The sequence below is a fragment of the Sapajus apella genome, unplaced genomic scaffold (genome assembly GCF_009761245.1).
Source record: "Sapajus apella isolate SASKATOON/1434 unplaced genomic scaffold, GSC_monkey_1.0 scaffold111, whole genome shotgun sequence".
Taxonomy (NCBI): domain Eukaryota; kingdom Metazoa; phylum Chordata; class Mammalia; order Primates; family Cebidae; genus Sapajus; species Sapajus apella.
This window is the reverse complement of record NW_022437051.1, coordinates 3,958,311-3,977,392: the sequence shown is the minus strand read 5'-3', so window position 1 is coordinate 3,977,392 and position 19,082 is coordinate 3,958,311. Positions and strand designations below refer to the sequence as shown.

The 19,082-nt window shown below is 40.9% G+C and overlaps 1 protein-coding gene and 1 pseudogene across 2 annotated transcripts in view; both read right to left on the bottom strand.

Moving 5' to 3' along the window:
* Window positions 1-9,089, bottom strand: part of ITGB1 (integrin subunit beta 1) — a 48,899-nt gene extending 39,810 nt beyond the window's left edge. For both annotated transcript variants that reach the window (XM_032259667.1, XM_032259669.1), the window contains exon 1: window positions 8,869-9,089. The gene's annotated coding sequence lies outside the window, so the exon portion shown is untranslated. The remainder of the gene's footprint in view (window positions 1-8,868) is intronic.
* A 9,255-nt stretch (window positions 9,090-18,344) lies between these two features.
* LOC116537507 lies at window positions 18,345-18,596 on the bottom strand (annotated as a pseudogene).
* Window positions 18,597-19,082: the final 486 nt, after the last annotated feature.

The following is a 19,082-nucleotide window of genomic DNA, read 5'->3' as shown; positions in this document are numbered from 1 at the left end:
TTCAGAGTTGAAAAATAAGGCACCCAAAAGCCAACTCAAATAAAAAGAATACACAAAAGATTTCTCCCTATAAAAAAAATCTTTCTGCAAGGGCATATTTTAGTTCAATACAATTAATTAAATTCAAGTCAACAAACATTTATTGCATACTTACCATGTATCAGATATACAAGTGACAGAGCTGGGATATGAACCCAAGTGTGATTCAAAAGCCTGAGTACAGTAAGAAAAGTTTAAAGATCTCATTATTTAAATACTTGAAATCTTTTCACCTTAATAGTAGAAAAGATTCTGATACCTATAGAGGTATATCACAAATGTCTCCTAAAAATTGTAATAAAGTTGGATTCATCCCAAGTCTGTTCTACCATCATTATTTTCTATATGTGTTTTTGAAAGGGAAAAAAAATAATTAGGACAATAACAAATTTTAGTATTTAAAAATCAATATATTCCAAAAAAGAACACAGAGCCAAACTGAAAGACATGAGGTTCTTCCCACTTATCCCACACAGAAAGTAATAAAAATGGGAAAAACCTGAATGGAAGACACTGAGATATCTTTCTAACTCTACACAATTTGAGGGTGACATGTGGAGATGGGTTCCTTCCATGACAAGGGCACCTTTCCCCTTACAGGAAGAACAATTTTTTCTTCTGTCTGGCAGGAAGAGGTGTGTTGGTGACTAGAGAGATGTTTATGGCCCAAATATTAATAATAAGCCCTCATTAATGATTAACAAAACTTAGCGGAAAGAAAAAAAAAAAAAAAAAGACATGAAAGAGAAGAGGCTAAGGGATCCAAAGATGTAACACCTCATTTGAAGTCCTCTTCTCCCCTCCTTGATAATTACAAAAGTAATCTGAATTAGAAAACCATCTAAAATTCACTACTCCCACCCAGAAGAAAAACGGCTTTTCAAAGAGCATTAACCCCCTTCTCACACGACGATAATATTAGCCTGAGGCTAAGGGGCTCTAACAATAAAGGTTTGGCTGCACCAAAGCTACAGGTTCACAAAACAATTTGAAATCTGAGAACGGCTCACAACAGGGCTAGATACTTTAATTATACAGTAACAGACTGAAGATAAAATTCATCACTAGTGACTCTACTACCCACCTTCTCCAGGAAAATTAGAATATGGAAGATCTTTATCACCACCCAGTCTACAAGTGTAAGGGAAAGATAAACAATGGACATAGTGCGCATTGGCAAACAAAATGCCTAAAAGATAAATACGTTGATGATGGGGAGGTAAAGCCTGGGAACTTAACACCTAGGAAAGACTTCTACAGAACAAAAAGTGAAAGGAAATCAGTGAAGAATCTTCTTTAAAAATAAGAGAAAATCTAGAACTCACTATGCTCTTGAAGGAAGTCAGAAAATCTCAAATAAATCTTGACAATGATCAAAGAGTAAGACCACAAAAGCTGAGGAAAAGTATATACAGAACTAAGGAAGAAAATTTAGGCTGGAATCCTCTACAGAAGTCATAAACATGAAGAACAGAATCAACATTAACAGGAACATCACACAAAATTCAAATAATCATTCAAGCCAATCAGATCATCTAATGGTGATCTGATGAACAACTGGTACAGCACCATCACCACCAGCAACCCCCACTGCCCTGAAAAAAGAATAGCTTTATGTGGGAAACGGGGAAAAAAATGAACCATTTAATTCAAATGGAGGTAAGTGGGCACAAAATTAACAAGACTTCAGAGGGTGAACTTAAAAGCAGAAAAATACCCTTTAAACAAAGCTATTAATCCATAATATGAAGCGCTGATTCAAAATGAGCTAAAAACCTGCCTGAACTTAATTCTTCCCAGCTCTTCCTTCCACTCAAAAAGGTAAGACATTATTACCTAGCAATTGACTATTTTTCAAAGCAGCCTAGTAAGCTGTTCCTTCTTTCCACTCTCTATGTCCATGGACAAAATTTTTTGCCTTTCCCTGTGAGGAGGAAAGAAGTTGGGAATGGTTTTTGGTTTAGAAAGTATACTTTGGGGCAAGTTGACAAAGATAAGTGTGAGTGGAGCGAGCAAAAGAAGATAATCATCCTGGCTGGGATCCCTGCAATCCCAGCACTTTGGGGGGCCGAGGTAGGCAGATTACCTGATGTCAGGAGTTCAAGACCAGCCTGACCAACATGGTGAAACCCTATCTCTACTAAAAATAAAAATTAGCCGGGTGTGGTGGCACACGCCTAGCTGTAGTCCCAGCTACTCAGGAGGCTGAGGCAGAAGAATCGCTCGAACCAGGAAGGTGGAGGTTGCAGTGAGCCAAGATCGTGCCACTGTACTCCAGCCCGGAAAACAGAGTGAGACTCCATCTCAAAAAAAAAAAAAAAGTTAACCATCCTGATCAATGGTAACAATAAGCACCTTATTGCAAGACTTGTTCCCCATAATTTCAATTAAGGAGAATTATGTTCTCAAACTGCATAATTATATCCACTTTTTAAGCAGGTCATTCCAAAATGCTTCCTTGATTAAACTAATTTTGGCCAGATTTTTTTTTTTTTTTTTTTTTTTGTGATGGAGTCTTGCTCTGTTGCCCAGGCTGGAGCGGTGGTGCAACCTCAGCTCACTACAACCTCCACCTCCCAGGTTCAAATGATTCTCCTGCCTCAGTCCCCTGAGCTGGAATCACAGGTGCCCATCATCACGCCTGACTATTCTGTGTTTATTAGAGATGGGGTTTCAACACGTGGGTCAGGCTAGTCTCAAATCCCTGATCTCAGGTGATCCACCCACCTCTGTCTTCCAAAGTGCTGGGATTACAGGTGTGAGCCACGGCACTTGGGTGACCACATCTTTTGTCACATCTTCTCCATCCTGTCTGTGGTGGAGTGCATACAGTATTTTAAATATATGATAAATGTTTTAAAACCATGATAAACATAGGAAGAAAACAGTTTCTCATTTTACTCATCAGTAAGCTGTGAATAATATCTACTATAGGATTGTTGGAAAGATAAAATATGACCATGAATATGAAAGCTCATCAGCTCATAATTTACTTTATTACTAAATTTGCTTTTTGTTCTCCAACTCATTAACTAATCATGGCCTTCTAAAACAAGAACCCCAGTGACTTGTGACTCTTTAATAAACGTTTCTCAATCTTTTTAATCCATGCTTCTTTAATAAGCATAAACCTTATTCTCTAATGTACTTTTTTATTACAGTTTCCCGTTACACTACTAAATGTGCTTTTTCAAACTCCAATTTCCTCCTCCAATAATCAAATATAACCCAAGACCACCCCTTTAAGGAGCACTGAAATCATGATATGAAGAAAATCACACATAAACCATAAAATACTGTACACAGAGGAAGAACTAATCATCGACTATTCCTAATTTCATAGATTACAAAAGCTTCAGTTATGTACATATTCATTCAATAAACATTTATATAGGAAAATGTGATTTCCATACTTCAAACAAATGGAACATGCCTAATTCTTACATGTAAATATTTTCCTCATCACTCCACTGAAATTATATTCCCTACACAAAACAAAATGCTGTTTTTCTTCTACCCTTTTGCTTTATTGCCTCTTAATCTGCTCACCAACCACAATCAACTTAATTAACTCCTCCTCTGGTTCCAAAACAGCCTTGAGAGTGCCCAGCAGGGCAAATGACAAACATTCAGTGATGGTCAATAATACAGGGTTATTTCTATTCAAACTTCTATTATAACTAATTGTATGCATGTCTGTGTCTCTCATTAGGCTAGTGTTGGAGGGCAAGAATCCAGGCCTTCATTTGATATAGCCTTCATATAATCTTCTGATATATATGATATTATGTGGCCAAGTACTATCTGTGAAATTAGACTGGATTTTTCCTATGCTGTCCCTTGAATGTGGCATCCATCTGTCATTCAACCTTCGCTCATACCATTCCAAGCTCAGGCTTCATCTCCTACACAACGTATTCCAAAACCACACAAGCCAATGCTATTTTTCTCAAATACTGTTAGGGAATATTATCTGGTGCAGTACATTGTATACAACACTCTGGTATTTATGTTTTCCTGAACTGAACACAACTTGTCCCAACTAGACAATACACTCAACACCAAAGAGCATGCCAACTTCTTGATTCATGCCCAGTGAGTAAAGCATTTTTCAGGTTACTGGTACTCAATGTACTGACAGAATAAAATGTAATGTACAGCTGAGCTACATCCTGATGCAGAGCTGAAAGTGACAGATGCTGCTGGTCAGCATTGGCAGGTATCCTTAAAGGAGTAAGTGGCACAGTGGCACAGCGCCTACTCTCTCTGGTGATACCAGAAAAAGAAAAAAAGGTTGCTCATGGAGAGAGAGAACTGCACTCTACAGTACTTACATCAGGCAGCAGCTATCCTCCAACTCCTGGAACAAGAGAATGAGGGAACACGCAGAATGCTTTATAGGGTAGATGTCAAAACCAACACCCTGGAAGTATAGTACTCAAAGGTCACACAAAAATTCAGTGGCAGAGCCTGCACTGACACCCAGGTTTCCTGTCTGCCAATCAAGAAGCCTTTACTATATCAAACTGCTTCTTTCATCAGGCATCTGAAAATAAATTACCACACACATGCCAATCACTGGAAAACCCCAGAAATATCTATGTCTTTCACAAAAATGTCACTCAAAGGCATTATAAGTTCAGAGAAGAAACTGGGGAAGGTAAATGCTTTTCTGGAGTCCTCTTCCTCTACCCACCCTTGACTGTTAAGTGTTCCCAGGTCCTCCCTCAGCCTGTTTTTCATTACAGACCCTCCTGTGGTGTTTGCATGCACAGTCTATAGCTTCAACCAGCATTTAACAGACTTAAGAATTCCCAAATTGAAATTTCCCAGACTTTTTTTTTTTTTTTTTTTTTACCTCTCAATATGTGTATTCAACTGCGGTTTGGACATCTCCACCTATGTCCCATGGTCACCTTAAAATAAACTCGGCCTCATAAGGTCATCATTTCCCCTCCCTTTAGCCAACCAACACCCCCAGCTTAGTCACCCTCTCACCTCAGTGAACAGCACCTCCTAGCCAGAAACCAGGGTCACAGTGGGTTTCTTTCATTTCTCTTATCAAGTCTTGTCAATTCTCTCTCCTAAATACGGTAGTTCTTAAACCCCCACCCAAATCATCCTCCATACTAGGGATCTGCAAACCTTTCTGACCATTCACCTGTATCACTAAAAAAATTCTCAGCATATATGTACCCAAAATATACACAATTTAAAAATTCAAATACATGTACTTCTACAGCAATATAGTAAGATATAAATCACAATCAAAATTTTAAACTTTAAAGTGATGAGATTAACAAACATCATAGTAGACCTAAGATTTTCTTCCTATACTTCAGTGAGCCTTTTTACGCATTCCTGGGAATTAGGAATCTGTGCTTTGAAATTGTATGTAATGAGATTGGTCCTATAAGAAATACATACATATATATGCATGTGTATATATGTGTTTATATACTCATGTATCTGTATCTGAGGCAGCTTCTTTTCTCATACATACATTTCATGAGGTGATATGCACATGTTTAAACATATTGCTAAATACAGTTAACTCTTATCTTCTAAAGCCACAAACCAAACAGCAAGTTTAAAGTTAGCTGACCTCTAAAAACTCACAGCCACTTTTAAAACAGTAACAAATTTACAAAGTATAGTTTGGCTCCTTTTGTATACAGCTCCTGAAAGAAACATTTCTTTCACCTACTAACAGACGTATTTGAAGGCTGCTAATATTCTGACTTTTAAGGACTGTACCACCTTTAACCTGGGTACATACCATAATATTCTTTCAGTTTTCCACAGCTATAGACACCCCTAGCATAATTCTGCAGCATCCAGAAGATGAATGTACCTTTCTGTATCTTAACCTCTCTACTCCAGACCTCCCACCTCTGAAACAACCAGCCAAACTCTCAGAATCTAAAACCAAGTCAGAGTAAACACTAACACAATACAGATGTTTACATGTTTACCCGACATAATCCTCTAGGAATCCCCCCATAACCGAACAGATCCTAACTCTCTCGTAGAGTGAGGAAATCTGCTAAAATCTAACAGAAGTCCAAATGAATCCTTTCAGATATATGCATCTTATTCATATCTAGAAAGTTACATCTTTGGAACTCAAAAGTTCTCTGAAACTTTTACCAGTTACAAGACGTTTCAGCTTACCAAACTAGCAACATAGTTAAGAGCAGGCCAGAGCACCTACAGAATATTAATATTTTTTCCAGGTAGAACATTATACTACTCTTTGCTATAAGCCACAACTTACTTATCAATAAGCCAAACAACAAAGACATCACAATCAGTGGCAAGCACTCTTAGGAAAACTGGCACCATGTTGTTTGACCGCAAAATGTGACCAGATGTCCCCACTGTCACTCCCAGAGTTAGGAAGTGAACACCAATGTAGAATTACATTTTCATTCGTAATGGTAATTTGGGGCTGATTTAAATTATACTGACCAGAAAGCTAAGAAGAAAGCTGTCTAATTGTTAAAATTACTAAATCCAGTGGCTTTCAGAATTGTTGATTCCACACTTTTCATGTAGAGAATGTTGAGGGTATCAAAAAATAACTTTAATATAGACCTTCACATTGTTAAAAAAAAAAAAAAATCACAAACACTTAAAATTGTAGGTCTAGGTCTGAAGTCAACATAGATGCATTAAACAGTCTATTTGCTTTCTGTTTACAGAACTAAAGTATTAACCACACTTTGTCCTTCTAACCAGCATTCTAATAACATCTTCCACCTTCATACTCAATTTTTGGATAAGTAAAATGGCTTTCTCCCCAAATGCCTGTATGAAAACACCAAACTGTTTTTCATTTAACACTTCACCATCTTCAATCATTTACGTAATATTACTCAATGAACCAACATTATTTAAAAATATAAGAATTACAGTGAGACTCTAACTCCTTACCCCTCTGGGCCTTGGTGTCCACAAATGAACAGTTAACTGCCAACTGAAGTTCTTAATCATTTCTGAAAGTGGTTTATTACATAGCGTATTTTTAAGGGCATACGTGGTTTAAGAAAGATGTCTAACCTACACTCCTCTAGCATGCTATTTTTGTACCGTAAAACTACAATAAAAAAAAATAAGAACCTAAGAGCCAAGAGCCAGGCTTAAGGACTCACACCTGTAATCCCAGTACCTTGGGAGCTCGAGGAGAGAGGACTGCTTGAGTTTGAGGCCAGCCTGGGCAGTATAGTGAGACCCTGTCCCTACAAAAAAATAAAAAAAGAGTGCAGGCACCTGTAGTCCCAGCTACTCAGGAGGCTGAGGTGGGAGAATAACTTAAGCCTGGGAGGTTGAGGCTGCGGTGAGCTGTGATGGCACCTCTGCATTCCAGCCTGGGCGACAGAGACCCTGTCACAAAACAAAACAAAATAACCTAGTAATTCTCCCCACCTAAGTTATCCATGTGGCATGTTGGCCCAAAGAAATTACTAATGATGTTACCAATTACCTTCCGAGATATTTTTAACATCTTTTTACTGTAAAAGAAGGGCTGAAAAGAAGTCAATATTCACTGGGCATCTACTCTAAGTGTCTTACATTTTACATTTGATTTTCACAACTAGACCATCGTTAGGAAGGTTACTTGTGGTTTAAACGCGGGGTCTGGAGCTAGACCGCATGCCTTCTCCAGGAGCTCCTGATGACCAAAGGCAACTTACTTTTGCTCCCTGTGCTTCAGTTTCTCACTCAGAAAATGGGAATATAAACAATACCGACCTCATTTGAGCGGTTCCAGAATTAAATGAGATAATACATGTAAAATTCCTAGAGCTAAACTTGGCCCTCACTGTCATTATTATAAAAATGAATAATTAGTGTAGATATTATTGTTCCTATTTCACAGACAAGGAAATGGAAGCTTAGAGAGTGCAACTTACTAATCGTACAAATGAGTGCAAAGTTTTTGACTCAAAACCACTAATTTCATGAAATAAAAGTTGCTTAGAGTAGGAGTCTCATAAATCCAATTTATGAAGCCCAAGAAATGACACGAGGTAAAATGACACTAGACACAGGCCGGGCTCTCAGGCTCGCGGACGGCGTCTGAGCGCAGGGTGACGGTGGCCCTGCGTCCTGGTCCCGGCGTGCCCGGCAGGGGCTGGCGACTCTGACTGCCGGGCACTCGCGTTTATAAACACGGGGAGGTGGATGGCACTGCCGCCACCGCGCCTCTGGTCCCCAGCGGCTCCGCAGGCCACTTTCCGACCCGGCTCCCGCCTCCCCCGCCCGCGGCGCTGGCCCCAGGGCTGCCTCCTGGCAGCGGGAGGAGACCAAACCAGTCCCCGTGGCGAGCGCGGACAACCGGCTCGACGCTGCTCCAAGGACCGCAGCCAGCGAGGCAGCGGGAGACAAAGGCACGGGACCCGTCCAGGGACGCGCCGAGCCCCGGGAGACCTCGCTGGCTGCCCCCTGCGCTCGCCCAGCCCGGCGGGAGACCGCAGGTGTCAGGGGCCACCCGGGCCCGCTCCCCCGCAGCTCCCGCAGCCCCGACGTGACAGCGCCCAAGCCAGCGACCCCCGCGCTCGGAACGCGGCCGGGTCGGCTCCGCGCCCGGGAACTGCCAGCGCCCGCGACTCGAGGCGGGTGGAAGAGCCAGGCGGGCGGCCGCGCGCGGACTTCCTCCCGGGCGAGCCTGGAATCCCGCCCCAGCCCCCACCCGCCGGCGGCCCCCGCCCCCACGGCCGGCACAAAGGTCCCGGCGCGGCCCAGCAGGCGGCCCGAAATGCGGCCGCGCACCGGAGCCCTGAGGCCGCGGCCCGCGACCCCACGCCCGAGGCCCCCGGCCCCTACCTTCTCCGCGCGGCGTCCGGGCCCCGGCGCGGTGGGTTCGGGCCTGCTGCTCCGCGGCTCCCGCTCGGCCTCTCCCGCGGGCTGGCGGGGCCTCCCAGGTCACGGGCGCGGCGGGCGGCGGCTCCTCCCCTCAGGGGCGGGGGGAGGGGACTCGGCGGCCCTGAGCCGCCCCCCGGCAGGAAACCAGCCGCGGCCCCGCCTCCTCTGCGCGTCGGATCCCGCTCCCGAGGCCGCAGCCGCCGCCCGCTCCCTCCGGAAACGCATTCCTCTCCCGCCGCGTCAGCCGGCCCGGGGCGAGGAGGAGGCAGGAAGCGCTGCCGGGACAAAGGGACCGGCCCGCGCCGGAGCGCGCCTTGGGGGAGGCCGTGGAGGGCGGGGCAGAGACGCCGCAGAGGCCGTCCCGCGCCTCAGTTTCCTCCTCTGCGAAGGGCGGGAGGGGTCGGGTGCGCCCTAGAGCCCCGCGCGTTCCTGGCGTCGCCTCCTGGGCCCGTGTTCTTTGGTTCCGCTTCCTAGGAGCCGCGCGTCCGGCCTCCCTTCCCGTTTGTCCACTGATGTCTCGTTTTGAGCCTGTGAGATCCTTCACCCAGGAAGCCCCCCTTCAGTCCCAAGGCAAATCGGGACCTGAGCCCCCGACCCTGCAGGGCTCCATGGGGGCAAAAACAACGTGGTCCTTGTGGAAGGGAACTGGCTAAGCCAGGACTGCTTTCCTGGGGTGAGAATGTGCTTGCGTGTGTCTAAGAGAAAGGTGAAGACTTGGGGAAGCCCATGGGTGCCACGAAGGGTGGGGATGGGGAACGTTTTAGAAAAGCTGGTGAGTTGGGGGCTGCTTTTGATAGGTTTATCTGAAAGTCCGTTTATGGGAAACAGGGATGAGAAGGAAAAGTTTCATCCTGAGGAGTACAGTTTCTGTTTCTCCTCACTTTTTTTTTTTAAAGCACTTGGAGATGGGGGCTGGAAACAGAACGGTTGAAAGAGAAGGAAAGATTCATTATGAGAATGGCTGGGCACATGTCGATTCGATGATTGAAGTCCGCACCAGCCAACATCATACTGAAACCCCGTAATTCAGTGGATGCTGCTGGCAAGCTGCTATCCTGGCAGCAGAGTGTTGTGGGCTTTACTTGGTGAGCTGCAACACCCTGTTAGAAAAAGAGCTCGAAACTTATCAGATTTATTAAACTGAGAAGTAGTGTTTCTCTTGTAAGAGATTAGGGGCTGGGACACCCATTTGGCTGCTGCCAATCTAAAATATGAGAGAAAATGAAGCAATATCATCTTTCTAGAAAATTTGCACATTACTTACCAGCAAAATCTATTGGTTAGCCAGTCTCTGAAGACTTCTAGAAAATGAGCACTATTTTTCCCACTTAATGGACGTTCAAGCTTAAGAGACTAAATGATGTTCCTATATTAATATATCAATAGTCAAACTGCCATTAGAACCCAACATTCTTGAATTTTAAAGGTATCGGTTTTACCATTGTTCAGAATTCATCAGAATTGGCCTAGTCTCAGCACAGAAAAGGGTATAGTTCAAAAGCATAATTGGTCCATGCCTGATTTGCACTACATTTCCCAGAATTGTTTCTCCTGTGTGTGACTAGAGGAGGCGCTGGCTAATCGTTGCTGCAAGAACATTATGAGGTTTACATATGCACGACTCTAAATTAGTTCCTCAAGGGCAATTTGCTGATCTTTTTAACACCACTGTCAAGCACTGTTGCAAGGACACATAATAGGGGCTCAGATAATATCTGATAAATGAATAATGGGTCCTTTTGCTCTCCTGGAACCAAGCTAGAGCACCTGACAAAACTGACGTGTGAGGTAGCAATTTGTGTACAGAAGTCATGAATTTTGAGGAAAAAGAAATTTTGTTCTCTAAGAAAAGCAGTGATTGGTCAAGAGTATGAGTCTACTTGTGATTTCATATGAATAATGGGTGGACAGTGAGTTAACTATGAAATTTATGAATAAGCAAAGGTTGGTCAGCATATGTGCTAAACAGGAAATCCTGGTAAGTAGCAATAGTGCAAGCCACATTAATAGATCGTATCATGATATTAGGTAGGTGCAAGGTCTACCAGATGTCTCTTGCCTTCCCATGTGTAAGGTTGACCAGATAGTTCTCACCTTTCCATGTCTGAGATCAACCAGAGGGCTCTTGCCTTCCCATGTCTAAGGTTGACCAGATGGCTGCATGCACCAAACTAATAGAACATCATTAGTAAGAATTCAAGACAAATCCATGCCTTACCTACACTGTCTCCCAATTATTATCAATTGCCTCCATCTATCTCTTAAGTCATTATTATAACAAATAATTAAAGTTGGTGTTTCCTTTAGTTTTGTCACTGGTGATACTACTATATGCTCTTCAGAATGTGTCTTTATTCATCTACCATTTTCCAAAGTAAAATTTCAAAGTTGCTCAGCAAGAAGGATGTTACTGGATGCCCACCCCTTTCAGTCTCGAAAGTATGTTCCAGTATAGATGATAAATTATATGATCACTCTATAAATAAGCGTATCCAGACAATAAGGAAGAAGAAGAATAATTTTAGAAATTCAAAGAGGATTCATAAGGATATATTGCAAATCAGGTTCCAGGTTTATAGGTGAAAACTAATTTCAACATTGATAATAGTAAAGAAAAAATGTGAGTTGCAGCATGGAGTGAGTGTGAAGATTTAGGCAGTTGCTGTGTGAAGAAAATGCCCTACTGGGAGATTTTATTAAGAAAAAAATCTTGACAGTACCCTGGCTGATCAATGGGACTTGGATTTTAAATATCATTGTAGAATAAATATATGTGATGGCTTTGGAGCAAATTGATTAAACAGTCCTTAGAAAAGTAGTCTTCAGTTGATTTTCCAAGGACTGTTTCTATAGACTAATCTAGATAAATTTCTCATCTGTCACTTCCAGTTACTTTGAATGCAACTCCTTCTTTAAACATTAAAAAAAGAAAAAGATAAAGGGATAGGGATGGAAGGTCTTTGATAACATCCTACAATACTAACATAGAAGTGCTTCTGAATCATTAATAACTCCATTCCTTTACCTGAGAAACTAAAATCACTCTTAAAATGCAAATCTGCTGCTCAGGAGGCTGAGGCGGGAAGATTGCTAGAGAGCAGAAGTTCAAGACCAGACTGAGCAACATAGTGAGACCCCCACCCCTGCCACCAGCCCCAACTTAAAGAATAAAATAAGCCAGGTGTGGTGGTTTGTATGTGTAGTCCCAACTGCTTAGGAGGCTGAGGTGGGAGGATCACTTGAGTTCAGGAGCTATGATCATGCCACTGTAGTCCAGCCTGGGCAACACAGGGAGACCCATATCTAAAAATGTGTGAATCTGTGTATATTGGTGTAAAGCAGCCCTAGGAATTATTGACATTTTGAAAAACAAGAAGGGGTGAGACAGTCCTGCCAGTTCCTCCTTTTTCAGTCTCCAAATGTATAAATAACATGCAAATAGTCATACAATGCAGAGAAACTGGAAGTATATTGAATTTACAACTTTTTTTTTTTTTTTTTGCTTGAGCGCTTCAATTTAGTGAACACTTCTCAATACTCATAACAAAGTATTGCCAGAGGAACTGTAAAAAATTAAGTTTGCTATCAGGCAACCAGCAACTGACTAGGTGTGGCATGTGTCAGTGTATCAACCAGGCTGGACTGAGGCTTCATTTCTTTGCCTAGTTGAAAGTAAGGTGGAAAATGGCCCAACAGTCTGGCCTGATTTGCAACGTGTCCCTTAAAGCTTGGGCTAGCCATTCAATCTTTTCCTCTTCTAGGTAGCTAACAGTGGCTAGACTATGGCTTTGAATATGGGTCACAGATGAGTAAGGCTTTCTCAGCTGGTTCTGCTTCCTGTTCTCCATATATAGCGGCCCCATCTTTTCCTTTGCGAGTCCACAGGGCATTGCCTCCAATGGGTGTGAGCATTCCTTACCAGCATTCAGATGCTGAACATTTTTAACAGCCTACAAGGAACAGTGTTTTAGGCAGCTCTTTTCAAACACCGAGTTTCTTCAGCTGTGGAAGGGAATGTGCCTTCCCACATAAGAATTTTTTAAAATGCCTAATATAAGCAATTGAATAGCACTGGAGTTATTTTTAGGAACCAGGGTCACTCTCTACAGGAAATGATTGTGTTGCCAATGCATCACAGCCCGTGACTATAAAAAATACTATTTGTTTCCTCATTTAACTGCTTTGGAGCATCTTGAGAAAAGTTAACATTTGCAATTTTAAGTTAGGAACAGCTCAATTTCAGGCCAGATTCATTAGAAAGTAGGAAGGATAGCTTTCACTAAAAAAAAGACATTTGGGGTAAGTAAGAACACCTCCCCTGCACCTCCCTCCCCACAACACACAAATTAATTTCCACAACATATTGTCTTAGAGTTCTCTTGCCTCATGACTATGAACAGGATACCATGAAACCCTAAAATTCTAGATAGAATTTTACTTTTACATATATATCTGCATTGTTGTGGCTTGAATGGGATCTTAACCACAAAACATTAAGAATAACTATTTTAAGCATTTACACAATTAGTTCTTTTATAGACTAAATGCCTAAACAAATGTCTTTGTGGTTGCCCTGGACCTGTGAGTCGTATATTGATTAGTCTTAAACAATATTTAAAATATCAGATAGTACTTCCAAATATTTTCTTATAATGTGATTTTCACTGCAAATGAAAGAGAACAGAAAAAGCAGAATCTTTCATGATCAAACTGTAGAACTAGAGTGTGCTGTTTATGTTTACTTTTCAAGGTAAGATAAACCTTCAAAGAGAAACGAACTTTTTATTTTAAATTCCTATTTATGTATTAGGACTTAAATAACTTCAAATCATATCTAAAAATCACTCTAAAACTGTTGTAAATTTTTACTTAGATTGAGAATAAAAATAAATGTTGAGTATATTTTCTAATAATATTTGCCATGCAGCATTGGGAAGAACAAGTTCTGTGACACTTCTACTTTAAGATTTCTGCATTGTTGCTGGCTGATGTCAGGCTGCTCCCTCTGATCACAAGAATTCCCTATTTAGAACTACTTATGGCTGCCTGTTGGGTAACATTTCAAGTTGAAAGAATTTTGCATTTTGTGTTTTATTGTACTAGAATAAAATAATCTTAATCTGAAAAGTTTTGATGGTTTACTCTTTAATATTTTTATATTCCTGACTCTTCTTCATTTAGCTCAGTTTACACTGAAGTCCTTAATTACTCTTCTCCTTTTATGATAAAAATACATCCTTCATTATCTATAATTTTCCAGTGGCTTCCACATGCCAAATGTCAACTAAACTATTTTTCTCTTCTAGTCAGACCACTGGCTTGTGGAAAGGAAGCATTTCATTCGAAATTTCACAAATAAATGTTGTTGATGGGTGATATCTAGCTCACAGGATAGATAGAACTGCATTCTTACATCTAAACAATTTTCCTCTGATTAAAAAAATCCAAATACATCTAAGGAATAGAATAATCATCTGTTTTAAATAAAAATGAGTTAGATGAGTCTAACAAGATGCACAACACATTGTGGTATATAAACCCTTATGTGAGGTTTTCTTTCTTTTTTTTTTTTTTTTTGACGGCAGAGTCTTGCTCTTGTTGCTCAGGCTGGAGTGCAATGGCATGATCTCGGCTCACTGCAACCTCCACCTCCTGGATTCAAGCCATTCTTTCCTGCCTCAGCCTCCTGAATAGCTGGTATTACAGGTGCCCACCACCACGCCTGGCTTTTTTTTTTTTTTTGTATTTTTAGTAGAGACGGGTTTTTACCATGTTGGCCAAGCTGGTCAACAAAGTATTTTTAATAGTATCCACATTTGTCTGGGTGTGGTGGCTCATGCCTATAATCCCCGCACTTTGGGAGGCCAAGGCAGGTGGATCACCTGAGTTTAGGAGTTTGAGACAAGCTTGGTCAACATGGCGAAACCCTGTCTCTACTAAGAATACAAGAAATTAGCCAAACGTGGTGGCTTGTGCCACCAGCTACTTAGGAGGGTGAGACATGAGAATCACTTGAACCCAGTAGGCAAAGGTTGCAGTAAGACGATATTGCGCCATTGCACTCCAGCCTGGGTGACTAAGACTTTGTCTCAAAAAAAAAATTGTATCCACATTTTATAAGCAAGGGAACTGAGACAAGAGATGTTTAATTGCATAACTGGTAAGTTACAGAACCAAAATTGGAACCCAGTCAGTCTGGCTCCAGAAACTAGAGTTTATTCTCTCCATTTTGCTGTCTCCAATCTCTTGTATAATTTTGCAGAGACAGTGTCTGCCCTGTTCCAGCTCCACTGTGACTAGGAAAGCAAGTCTGTAATTCTGGTGTTTCAAGAATAAGAAGTCAAACCAGGCACAGTGGCTTGTGCCTGTAACCCCAGCTACGAGGGGTTATAGGCTGAAATGGGGGATCACTTTCGCCGGTAGTTCAAGGCTATGATGCATTGCTGCACTTCAGTCTGGATTGACAGAATAAGATCCTATCTCTAAAGAAAAAAATTGTTTTTTTTTTATTTTATGAGATGGAATATCTGTCTGTCACCCAGGCTGGAGTACAGTGGCATGATCTTGGCTCACTGCAACCTTCGCCTCCTAGGTTCAAGTGATTCTCCTGCCTCAGTCTCACAAGCAGCTGGGATTACAGGCGCCTCCCACCATGTCTGGCGAATTTTTGTGTTTTAAGTAGAGGCGGGGTTTCACCATGTTGGCCAAGCTGGTCTTAAACTCCTGACCTCAAGTGATCCACTCGCCTTGTCCTCCCAAAGTGCTGGGGATTACAGGTGTGAGCCACTATGCCTAGCCAAAGATTGTTTTTAAAGAATAAGAAGTCAATATATCTGCAGATGTGAGCCATGCTCTCCAATATTGATATTTTCAATACTAATAAAGTGTTTTCATCTCTGTGTTATTCCTTGTCTGTCTCTTAATTGACACAGAACTGACTTGTATGGGAGTGCTATTAGGCTCCCTTGATCCTTCACCAACTATATATATATATACACACACACACACACACACACATATACATACATACACATATATATATATACATATGTATATACATGGAAAGGATGCTATGATGTTATCAGAGTTATATATCATTGCACACAGGCATGGCAAAGGTTTTTCAATTGTCATCCAAAATTTGTCAATTACCTATTTTTTTATCAGAGACGTTAAAAATTCTATCTTTCCTAAGGGCAATGGCCATATCTTGTGTTTGTATGCCTAACATAGTTCTTTGTATGTACCATTATGTTGTCTTCTTTGCATTTAAAACAAAATCACCACCCGTCTTCTTTCACCTTATCTAAAAACATCTCCTCCTTGCCTACTATATATTAATCACAACACTGACCTTCTTTCTATTCCTAACCTCATTAAATTTATTCCTTTACTGGAGTTTCTGTCCTTGCCATTCCCTCTGTCTGAAGTGCACTTTACATGTCTACTTCTTGTCAATCAGATCTCAGCTTGACTATTACCTCTGTACAACTCCTGTTACTCAATCCATATATGAAAACCACAGTTAGCATCATACTCAATGGTAAAAGACTAAAAGCTTTTCTTCTAAGATCAAGAGCAAGGGAAGGATGCCCACTCTCACCAGTTTTATTTTACTAGAATTCCTAGACAAAGCAATTAGGTAAGAATAAAAAATAAATGGCATGGAAACTGGAAAGGAAAAAGTAAAATTATGTCTTCTGGAAGACAATATGACTTATATGTAGGAAGCCCTAAACATTACACATACACACATATACAAGCTGTTAGAACTAATAAATGAGTTCAGCAAAGTTGCAAGATACAAAATCAACACATACAAAAATCAGGGTTTTTTTTTTTTTGTATATAAACAATCCCAAAAGGAAATTAAGAAATCAATTCCATTTACAATAGCATCAAAAATAAAACAGGCCAAAAAGGTCAAAAACTTGTATACCAAAAACTATAAAACATCACTGAAAGAAATTAAGGAAGACAAGGGAAAGATATCCTGATGGATGGAAAGACTTAATGTTAAGATTTCAGTATTACAGTGATCTACAGATTCAATGCAATCCCTATCAAAATTCCAATGGCATTTTTGCAGAAATATAAGAATTTATTCTACAACTCATTATGAATCTCAAGGGACCCTGAATAGTCAAAACAATCTTGAAAAAAGAAAAAAACACTTTCTGATTTCAAAACTTATTACAAAGCTATAGTAATTAAAACAGTGTGATAGTCGCATAAAGATAGATTATATAAACCAATAGAACAAAATAATGAATTTAAAAATAAACCTTCACAGGTCCAGTGATTTTCAACAAGGGTGCCAAGACATTTTAGTCTCCTCAACAAATGGTGCTGGCAAAACTGGATATTCTCCTGCAAAAGAATGATGTTGAATCCTTGCCTAACATCATGTATAACATCAAATCAAAACAGATCAAAGACCTAAAGTTAAAACCAGAAACTATAAAACTCTTAGAAAACAAGAGGGGGAAAGTTTCATGGCATTGGATTTGGCAAGGATTTACTAGACATGACACCAAAACCAAAAAACAGGCAGCAAAAGAAAAATAGACAAATTAGACTTTATACATTTTTTTTTTTTTTTGAGATAAGAGTCTCTTGTCACGCAGGCTAGAGTGCAATGGTGCAATCTCGGCTCACTGCAATCTCTGCCTCCAAGTTTCAAGTGATTCTCCTGCCTCAGCCTCCAGAGTAGCTGGGATTACTCACACCCAGCTAACTTTTGTATTTTTAGTTGAGATGGGGTTTCACCATATTGGCCAGGTCAGTCTCAAACTCCTGACCTCAAGTGATCCACCCACCTCAACCTCCCTAAGTGCTGGGATTACAGGCATGAGCCACCGTGCCTGGCCTAAACTTCATAAAAATTTAAAAGTTCTGTACACTGAAAAGAAATAATTATCATAGTGAAAGTGCAACATACAGAATAGGAGAAAATACTTGCAAATTATACATTTGATAAGGGTGTGATGTCCAGAAAATACAAAGATCTAGAACTCAACAACGAAAAAACTAACAACCGAATTTAAAAATGGGCAAAGGACTTGAGCAAACATTTCTCCAAAGAAGATAATCAAATGGCCAAGAAACACATGAAAAAAGTTTTCAACATCACAAATCATTAGAGAAATGCAAATTGAAACCACAGTGAGATACCATCTCACACCCATAAGGATGGCTGTTGTTAAAACAAAACAAAATCCCAGAAAATAACCAGCATTAGTGAGGATGTGGAGAAACGGGAATGCTTGTGCTCTGTTGGTGGGAGTGTATAGTGGCTCAACTGCTATGGAAAACAGAAAGGTGGTCCCTCAAATAATTGAAACTAGAATTACCATATGATCTAGCAATTCCACTTCTGAACATAAATTCAAAGCTGGATCTCTAAGAGGTATTTGTTTTTTTTTGTTTTGTTTTTAAAAATGTTTATTTTATGTACAAAGAACTATCATGGTTTTTCATGGTAGATGTCTTGGATAATCCTTTGAAATCATTTAGTCCAACTTAATGAAACCCATATCCTTCGCGTATTGACGGAAACACTGGCAGCACATATTGAGACCATATTTCCGGATCAAACTGTGCCGGTTTGAACAGACTGGACAAGAGCGAGAACCCTGGCCGAATTTTCGCAGGTGGCTCCAGTACAGCTGCTGGTGACCATCTTGCTCTTAGAAAGGCAACTAGGTAAAAGGCTCTAAGAGGTATTTGTTCACCCATGTTCATAGCAGCATTATACACAGCAGCCAAAGGGTGGAAGCAACCCATGTGTTCATGGATGGAGAAAAGGATAAATGTGGCACACACATTCAATGGAATATTATTCAGTCTTAAAAAGGAATGAAATTCTGACATGTGCTACAACATGGATAAACCTGAGGACATTATGCTAAGTGAAATAAGACAGCCAGTCACACACACAAAAAAGATAAACACCATATAATTCCATTCATATGAGGTACCTAGAGTAGAACATTCACGTGCTACCACACCCGGCTAATTTTTGTATTTTTAGTAGAGACGGGGCTTCACCATGTTGGCCAAGATGGTCTCGATCTCTTGACCTCATGATCCGCCCACCTTGGCCTCCCAAAGTGCTGGGATTACAGGCGTGAGCCACCGTGCCCGGCTGTTTTTTTTTTGTTTGTTTGTTTTTT